The sequence below is a fragment of the Eptesicus fuscus genome, chromosome 17 (assembly GCF_027574615.1).
Source record: "Eptesicus fuscus isolate TK198812 chromosome 17, DD_ASM_mEF_20220401, whole genome shotgun sequence".
Lineage (NCBI taxonomy): Eukaryota > Metazoa > Chordata > Mammalia > Chiroptera > Vespertilionidae > Eptesicus > Eptesicus fuscus.
In genome coordinates this window covers 38,893,956-38,903,910 of record NC_072489.1, presented here as the reverse complement: position 1 = coordinate 38,903,910, position 9,955 = coordinate 38,893,956, and positions in this window count along the sequence as shown.

Here is a 9,955-nt window from a genome sequence, read left to right as displayed (position 1 = left end):
GCTATTCCTCTGCCTGGAATGCTCACTCACCTGGCTCAGCTCTCCATTCAAATCACTTTCCTGGAGAAGTCTTCCCTCACCACTTCTATTTTTGATGCTTGCAACCCTGCTTCATTTTTCTCCATAGAACATAACACCGTCTATTGTGCTATGTGTTATCCCCTTTTAAAAAAACATTTTATAAGGTCACAGAAAAGTTCCAAGAATAAGGACGGTACAAAGAACTTTAGCAGGGCTATCCTTTAGCAGATCCACCTATTGTTAACATCTTATCTCATTTACTTCATTTCTCTCTCTCTCTCTCTCTCTCTCTCTCTCGCGCACACACACACACACTCATATACACATAACTTTGTTCTGAATGTTTGAGACGTAGTTACATACATGCAGCCCTTTATTTCTTTAAAAAAATGTTTTCATTGATTTGAGAGAGAAAGGAAGGGAAAGGGAGAGACATCGATGTGAGAAACATCCATCGGCTGCTTCCTGCACACCCCCTACTGGGTATCGAGCCCCAGCCCAGGCACATGGCCTTACTGGGAATCGAACCAGCAAACTCTCGGTGCTTTAGGCCAACTGAGCCACACTGGCCAGAGTGCCGCCCTTTATTTCTGAATACCCCAGTGTGCATTTCCTAAAGACAGGGCTCTTCCCTTACGCAGCCACCATCTAATTATCAACCAGACATTTAACATTGATACAAGCCCTGACCGGTTTGGCTCAGTGGATAGAGCGTCGGCCTGTGGACTCAAGGGTCCCAGGTTCAATTCTGGTCAGGGGCATGATGTACCTTGGTTGCGGGCACATCCCCAGTAGGGGGTGTGCAGGAGGCAGCTGATTGATGTTACTAATTCTCTCTCCCTCCCTCTCTGTAAAAAATCAATAAAATATATTAAAACAAAACATTGACACAAGACTTCAACCTCCCACCTGTATCTATTTATTGCCACCAGATATATTGCGTTTGGGTTGTCAGACTCTTTACTCTCCTTTAATCTGGAACATTGCCACCAACTTTCTCTGTCTTTAATGACATTGCCATTTTAAAGAACATAGTTCCTCGCCCACGCCCTTTAATTTATGAGGGGCTTGCCTGATGTTTCCCTGTGACTGTGTTCAGGTTATGCGTTCCCGGCTGGAGTGTGTCCTTCTCAGGATGCCATATTTGAGTCACACATTGCTCTTTGCCCCTCGCTGGTGACGTTAACTTTGATCTCCTAGCAAAGTGGTGTTGGATTTTGCCGTGTATTGTTATTTTTTCCCTTTTGCACCTAATAAGCAATCTGCAGGAAGGTACTCTAAGGCTGTACAGACGTCCTGCTCATCAAACTGTCACCCAAGATTTGTACCCAATGATGATTCTTGTTTGAATTAATCTTTACTATGATAGTTGCAAAATGATGGTTTTCAAACTCTTTTTAAAATATTTTTATCTGTTGATTTGAGAGAGAAACACCAATTTGTTGTTCCACTTATTTATACATTCCTTGGTTGATTCTTTTTTTAAAATTTTTTTTCATATATTTTTTATTGATTTTTTTTACAGAGAGGAAGGGTGAGGGATAGAGAGTTAGAAACATCGATGAGAGAGAAACATCGATCAGCTGCCTCCTGCACACCCCCTACTGGGGATGTGCCTGAAACCAAGGTACATGCCCCTTGACCGGAATCGAACCTGGGACCCTGCAGTCCGCAGGCCGACGCTGTATCCACTGGGTCAAACCGGTCAGGGCCCTTGGTTGATTCTTTATGTGCCCTGGCCATAGATAGAACCTGCAGCCTTGGTGTATCGAGACGATGCTCTAACCAACTGAGCTCCCCGCCAGGGCAGTTTGCAAACTCTTGCAGTCCCTCCACATTTCCTACTTGGCCTTCAGAATTCCACGGTAAACAGGAGCCCTCTTCCTTCTGCCCTCCTCCCCTCCCCGTTCTTCCTTGCTTCCTTCACCTATCCATACATCCATCTACTGTGGGAACTTGTTGATCCTTGTGTCTTTTTTTTTCTGATAAGCTGGACAATTTTAATGCTTAAATTGTTCCAGTAGCAGTGGGAGCTCCGTTAAGCAGGCCTCTGTGCCCTTGTAACATGCATTCACCACCTTTTCAAGCACTTTCTTACCTTCTACATAACCAGCTATTCTGGGCTCATCGTGTACCTATCTCGCCGCAGCCCTCTAATTTCCTTGAGACGCACTGCACCTCTCATGGTGCTTAGGAACCAAGATCAGGATACCAGGTGTACTCATTGCTCTGCAGTATCATTCTTCCAGGCCCCTTTGGCAGGAAAACATATACAAGCAAATACACATATACATACTAGTTACACGTCCTTATTTAAATACTAGCGGCCCAATGCACGAAATTCATGCAAGAGTAGGCTTTCCTTCCCCCGGCTGCCGGCACCAGCTTCCCTTGCAGCCCCGGCTTCGTCCGGAAGGGCGTCCAATCTAATTAGCATATTACGCTTTTATTATTACAGATACACACGCATACGTGACCATACATACACAAAATATGCCATATCGTTTACTTATTTATTTTATTGTTTGTCCATTACACTAAAATGTTAGCTCCATGAGGGAGGACCTTTCTGTCTGTCTTGTTAGGTGTTGACTAAAAGAGAGAAAAAGAAACAGCCCCAGTCAGCTAAATGCCTCACCAAATCCTCACAGCTACAAAGGGCAGACCTCTCCTTTCACCTGGCTTCAAAGACCCCTCAGAGGAGCTGGCGTCTGGCTAGGATAACAGACGTCTTCATGGTCATTTTCCCACTTCATTTTTTTCTGAACTCTTTTACCTCCAGACTTCGTAGTTCGGAACCACTCTTCCTATGCTCTGGGATTCACAATTTCAGGTGGGCGGTGGGCGGGGGCGGAAGTCAGAGGTTCGGTGGCTAGGCCCAGGGGTAGGAGAAGACCCCTGACCTCTCTTCAGCCTAGAATGGAACCTAATGTGAGGGGTTGAGGGGGACAGGTGGTGATACCTGCCAGCATTGTCATTTCTAGCTGGCCTCCTGCTCTGTTCTCACCCAGCAGCAGCCCTGATGCGACCCCAGGAATGACCGCAGGGAAGCAGAATGCTCGAGGTAATAGGAGAGAAGATGAACCCAGAGGGGGTGGGTGCAGACCCAGCAGAGAGGAAGCCACCCTCTGGGAGGCCTGGCGTCATGGAAACTGGCCCTGCCACTCATCTGTCCCCAAGTGCTATAAATAGTTTCAGTATCAGCCATGACCAGACCAGGCCCGAAACTCAGGCGAAGCCCCAGAGGAAATGATTGGGAGGGGATGTCACAGAGAGAGTGCGGGGTGGAATGGGTGGAATGAGGCTGGAGGAAGCCCGTGCCTGTCCCCACTGCACGCCCTATCTGGTCGCTGGCGCCCAGAGCCCTCCCCACAGAATTCCCCAGCCTGCCTATTGTCCACTGATGTTATCCCACAGACCACGTCGCGCCCCTCCTACGACCTCGTTTTGTTTCTGCTGCCTGTCAAGGCCTTTCTGCCTTCATATTTGCTGAGACTTTTGAATCTTATCTCAAATTCCACCTCCTCCAAGAAGGAGGTCCGGAAAGCCACCCACCAAGGGATTTAGTCTAGCCGAGTGGCTGGCACTTGGGCTGCGGGTGTCCCTGCCAGTGGGACAGGGAGATCTGGCCCTGGGACCTCCATGGAGTGTGGACTTGAGGAGTTTTCTGGGATCCCAAGAACCTCTGAAAAACCTCTCGCCTGCCTCTCCCTCTTCTTCACAGAGCCCTCCAGGCCCCACAGGGGTCTGCCTCCCCAGCCCAGACTTTGCCTTGGGACTGGGTGACTGAATGACTTCGGGGAAATCCGTTAACCTCTCCGGGCCTATTGCAGGCTGGGTTCCCTGGTCCCAGGGAGAGTATAGCCTGCAGGATGTTCATTAAGGAGGCCTTGGCCCTCACCTGCAGGCCCTCACCGCCCGTGCAGGGGCATGGAGAGGAAGCTGAATGGGTCAGAGAGAGAAGGTGAGCTGCCAGGTAGGCCTGACAGCCTCCACCTATTCCACAGGGAGCTCTAGAGCCAGAACGACCCACCAAAGTTGTCCCCTGTCGGCCAAAGTGGCCATTCCTTTAGCCCCACCTAGAGCAGCCTGGGGAAGGGCCTGCCCTCAGGCAAGGCTGCTCTCTACAGCAACAACAGTCCCTGCAGGGGCTAAAAGCTGATCGCTGTCCTCCTCTCAGCAGCTGGGACAAGTCCCTCCATGAAGAGGGATCTGGGCTGTGCACTGGTGTCCCGGATTCCTCCTGTAACAAGGGTTTAAGACACCTCATTGGAATCTTGTTCCAACGACATGCAACAAACTAAGACAAGTTCCTGGTACACACTCTGACTCACATCACTGCTTAGTAATGAGAACAATGTTTATTGTCTGAGTATTGGGTTAAGGCCTGTTGGGTAATCCTGACCCCAAGCCAACTTTCCTCTCTTGGGGAGGGGCCAAGGGGTGATTCCATGTGAGCTAGACTCAAATTTAAACTTTTAAAGTTTCTTTAAAAAAAAAATGTTTTTTATTGATTTTGAGAGAGTGAGGAAGGGAGAGGGGAGAGAGATAAAAACATCGATGAGCCTGGCTGGTTTGGCTCCGTGGATAGAGCGTCAGCCTGCGGACTGAGGGGTCCCGGGTTCGATTCTGGTCAAGGACACATGCCTGGGTTGTGGGCTTGGTTCCCAGGGGGGGACGTGCAGGAGGCAGCCGATCGATGGTTCTCTCTCATCATTGATGTTTCTCTCTCTCCTTCCCTCTCCCTTCCTCTCTGAAATCAATAAAAATATATTTAAGCCGAAACCGGTTTGGCTCAGTGGATAGAGCGTTGGCCTGCGGACTCAAGGGTCCCAGGTTCGATTCCGGTCAAGGGCATGTACCTTGGTTGTGGGCACATCCCCAGTGAGGGGGGGGGGGGTGCAAGAGGCAGCTGATCGATGTTTCTCTCTCATCGATGTTTCTAACTCTCTATCCCGCTCTCTTCCTCTCTGTAAAAAATCAATAAAATATATTTTTTTAAAAAGATATATTTAAAAAACAAAAAAAAAAACATCGATGAGCCTGGCTGGTGTAGCTCAGCAGTTGAGCCTTGCGCTAGGAACCAAGCGGCCCCAGGTTCAATTCCCGGTCAGGGACCATGCCCAGTTCTGGCTTAATTCCCTGTGGGGGGCGTGCAGGAGGCAGCTGATCAGTGATGTTTCTCTCTCATAGATGTTTCTATCTCTCTATCCCTTTCCCTTCCTCTTCCTCTAAAAAATCAATAAAATATATATTTTAAAAAATGGATGAGAGAGAAACAGCATCATCAATGGGCTGCATCCTGCACGCCCCCTACTGGGGGATCGAGCTCACAATGGGGGCATATGCCCTGACCAGGTATTGAACCCTGACCTCTTGGTTCCTGGGTTGATGCTCAACTACAGAGCCGCACCAGCTGGGCAGTTTCTCTAGATGAAGTTCCATATAAAGTCACAGAAATACAACAACAAAAATGAAATATGTTCATCCCACAAATTTAAAAGAGGTCTCAGATTAGCAGATGCATTACATTTTATTCATTTATTCATTATCTTGTGAACAACACTGTCATACTACATTTTGTGTTTTTGTCTTAACTTCTCCAATATACTAAATGTTTAATATGAATCGCTTTGTCCCGGATCCTATTATGGAGTTTCTTCTCAATATTCAGGCATGCTTGAGAAATGGTGGTGGTCAGGCTTCCTCTGCCTTTGGGAACTCTGTGCCCCCCGGTCCAGGTGGGGGCCAGGAGGCAGGTGGGTAGCAGCTTCAGCTCTGGGGCTGGTCCCTCCATTTCGTGTCCACTAGGAACATGGCTTTGGACCCAACAGCTTATCTGTCCCCGGCTTTTCCAGCCGCGAGGGAGAACCCCAGGCAGGTCAGGTGCACACGTGTCCTTATGGTGCAAGCGCCGAGGAGCATGCTCTGTGCCGCCTGGCGCCCAATCCCGAGTGGCCACTTCAGGATTTCCTCTGGGCTGGAGCAGGAAGCGGGAGAAAAGCAAAAGTCGGGAGCCGATTCCCTGCCCAGCCCCTGGCACAGCCGAGGGCACCTCCCCCAGCAGTCCAGCCGCCCGCGCTGACCAGCCGCCCGCGCCTGGGATCCCAGGGAAGGACGCGCGGCCTCCGGGGGCAGGGTTAGGGGTTGAACGCGGCTGGGCTGGCGGGACTGGGCCGGGCGGGAAAGACGTCTTTGTTCTGCGAACCTCCAAGCTTAGGTTTCATTCTTTTTACAGAAAAAAAAAAAAAAAGCATGTCGCTCGGCTGTCTTTTGAGCAGGGCGCCCCGGGCAGCCGCGCCGTTGGAGGGCGTGGGAGGCACTGTGCGCCCTGCCAGGCGGCTTCCCGCGGTCTCCGGCGCCCGGGCAGAGCCGGCCTCAACCCCCGGCGTAGGCGCTGAGTCTGCGAGTCACCTACGCTCCCACCTGGGTCGGGCCAGAACCGCTCAGCCCTGGAGGAGGGTCCTGGTGGCGATTTCCAGGGATGGGAACACCTGGGCGAGTCCAGGACCTGGAGATTAAAAACGACCCTAGGGCCCTGGCCGGTTTGGCCCAGTGGATAGAGCGTCAGCCTGCGGACTGAAGGGTCCCAGGTTTGATTCTGGTCAAGGGCACATGCCCGGGTTGCGGGCTCAATCCCCAGTACGGGGTGTGCAGGAGGCAGCCAATCAATTGTTCTCTCATCATTGATGTTTCTATCTCTCTCTCCCTCTTCCTTCCTCTCTGAAATCAATAAAAATATTTTTAAAAATTAAAAAGAAAAAACGACCATAGGTAAATTCCTGGTCTCTATCTCCATCCACAGAGTGGCCCCCTGGGGGTCCTGGCAATGGCACCCTGGGTGTGGGGTTGCCAGCTCTGCAGAAGCCAGACTGGGGGAATCCGCAGGCAGAGCCCCCCACCCTGTCCACACTGCAAAACCGGATTGATAACTGGAAAGACCCACTGTCCGCCCCGCTCCCTGGACCACTCCTCTGTCCGGTGCCTGCCCTCCTTGCTTCCATTTCTCCAGCATTCTCCTGCATCCCCTCCAACCCCACCCCACCCACCCCCTTCCAGACATTTGGTGGCGGCTGTTGAGGTCAACAGACTTCTACGGAATTCATTATAATAATAACAAGGCAACTGACGTTCAGAGAGGTTGCTTAAGGCCTCCGCAGGAGTCAAAGGTCTGAGGGAACTGGGAGGAGGGATAAATAAGAAATGGTGTTTAACATAAGACAGGGTTGCTTGCGTTCCCGGCCAGAACTGTCAATGGCCTGGGCATTTGAGTACGTGCTGTGTGGTCAGTTCAGAGCTCCCCAGTAGAAGAGATTTAAAAGATAGAAGATGAGACTTCCTACCCCCAGAAAGACTGACCTTTAGTCACCAATCCAAGAAGCTGAGAACAGTTTATTTGTTTTGAAAACTTTACACCATCATTAGAGGAAATTCTTTTTTAAAAATCCCCCAATTGCATCTCCCAAAACAAAGTTAGCTTTTTGTGCTTTCTCCTAATTTTTAGCAGTAAGAAGACATAATTTTCGTTTTTTGACATAAATTTTACAAACAATAATATTTGGTTTACAAATAGTCTTGTTCCACTTATTTTTACCTATTCTGAAAACACGTTTCCCTGTCTCCTCTTAGTCCTCAGCGTCGTTATTCTCATGCTGCATACTCTTCCCTCATGTGGCCACACCATATTTAGCCACTTTTCTGTTACTGGTTGATTCCAGTTTTGTTTTTTGTGTTGTTGTTTTTTTTGTCATTATAAATAATGTGGCTATAAATATCTTTGTACATATAGCTTTTTTTTTTCTTCTTTTAAATTATATCCTTGGAATCACTGCCCAGAAGGGGGATGTATGGGTCAAAGGGTTGACTGTTTTATAGCTCTTGCTACGTAGATCCCGACTACAACTGAGAACCTTTAACAACTAAATGAAGCAACTGAGGACTCCCGGCCCTCACAATTGCACCAGTGCCCACACCTGCAAAGAACATTGTGTAGCCTGACTGGCGTGGCTCAGTGGTTGAGTGTCGACCTATAAACCAGGAGGTTGCGGGCTCCATCCCCAGGGTTGGGTGTGCAGGAGGCAGCCGATCAATGATTCTCTCTCATCGTTGGTATTTCTATTTCCCTCTCCCTTCCTTTCTGTAATCAATAAAAATATATATTTTTAAAAAGACTATTGTGTAGAATAAGCACTGTTGGCACCTATGAGTATCAGGCCCCTGCTAGCAGGACACACAGGATGAATGAGAGAGAGGCAGGCCCCCTCCTTGGGAGCACAGAAGCTGTGGCTTTTCCACCTTTTCCTCCTCCTCGGACACAAAATACTTCAAACTGCTACACATCTAAGGGCAGACTCGGAATTTAGCAATTCTCCCCACATTCTGCAAGGACTTGAAACACTAGCATGTTTTCTAATCAGCAGAATCTTAATCAACGCCAGTGGATTTGGGGCTTCCATGAAGCCGGTGGCTGGCTGGTTCCTGGCTGCAAGTCCATTCCTTTTTTCTCAGACTCAAAGAATATCAAGGGATGGGAGGGATGTATAGATAACATAAATCCACTTTGCTTTCTAAATGTAAGCAAACCCTTCCTAAAAATAGACATCGTGCTGTGATACAATCAGAGAAGTAAGATGATCCTTTCATGTGTAATCTGGTAGGTAGACCAGAAGACAGAGCCCTGCTTTTGTTTTAAAAATATATTTATTATTGATTCCAGAGAGGAAGGGAGAGGGAAAGAGATAGAAACATCATTGATGAGAGAGAATCACTGATTGGCTGCCTCCTGCAGGCCCCTCACTGGGGATCGAGTCTGCAACCTGGGCATGTGCCCTTGACTGGAATCGAACCTGGGACCCTTCAGTCCGCAGGCCAACACTCTATCCACTGAGCCAAACCAGCTAGGGCAGAGCCCTGTTTTTAACAAACACATTCAATTAAGTTCCTGGACCCAACTGGATCGTGGGATGGGGTGGGGTTCTCCCCACGCCAACAATTCTTAGACACCAGCAAGGTGTTCAAGAAATCAACTCAACTTTGACACTATCTACAAGACTGCGCCCCTCCACACACACACACTTCAGAAGCCAGCCTTAATCAGGCTCACACCCGTGCTTCTGACCAGCTGGCTATAGATTGGAGGTTCCAACACGACCCAGGACACTGAGCAATTTAAAGCTTCAATTGTTTATTTCTGAAACTTTCCATTTCATATTTTCTGCCCAGGGGTGACCACAGGTGATAGATTGGAGGTTCCAACGACCCCCTCCAACTCAGAATGCCAATCACAAGTCCAAGTTGTTACCTGCACTTCTGACCGACTGGCTATAAAATCAGAGGTTCCCAAAACCTCCTCCTTGCTTTCAATTAATTTGCTAGAACAGCTCGAAGAACTCAGAGAAATCTGTTACTTGCTACAGCTCTGGTTTATTGTAAAAGGATATGACTTAGGAACAGCCAGATGTTAAGATGCATAGGGTAAGGATTTTTTTGGGGGGGGGGCGTGCGGAGCTTCCAAGCCATTTCCAAGTGCACCACTCTCCCCGCATATCCCTGTGTTCACCAACCTGGAAGCTCTCAAAAGCAAATTCACGGAACCCAATGAGAAGAAGGTTGTGGGAACCTCTGAGTTGAGGTCAGTCGATTTTTATGGAGGCTTTTTATACGTAGGCTTGGCTGATTAAATCACCCGCCGTCGGTGATTGATTCATCTCCAGTCCCTCCCTCCTCCCGGAGGTGGGGGTGGGGAGTATGGGATTGAAAATTCTAAACCTCTAAATCACGTGGTCCACGCTCCAGGCAACCAGCCCCCATCCATAGGTGCTTTCTACAAGTCACTTCATTCACATAACAAAAGACACCGCTATCTTTCTCAACACGGGAAATTTTGTGGGTTTCTGCAGTTGTGAGCCAGGAATTGTAGGTGAAAACCAAATAT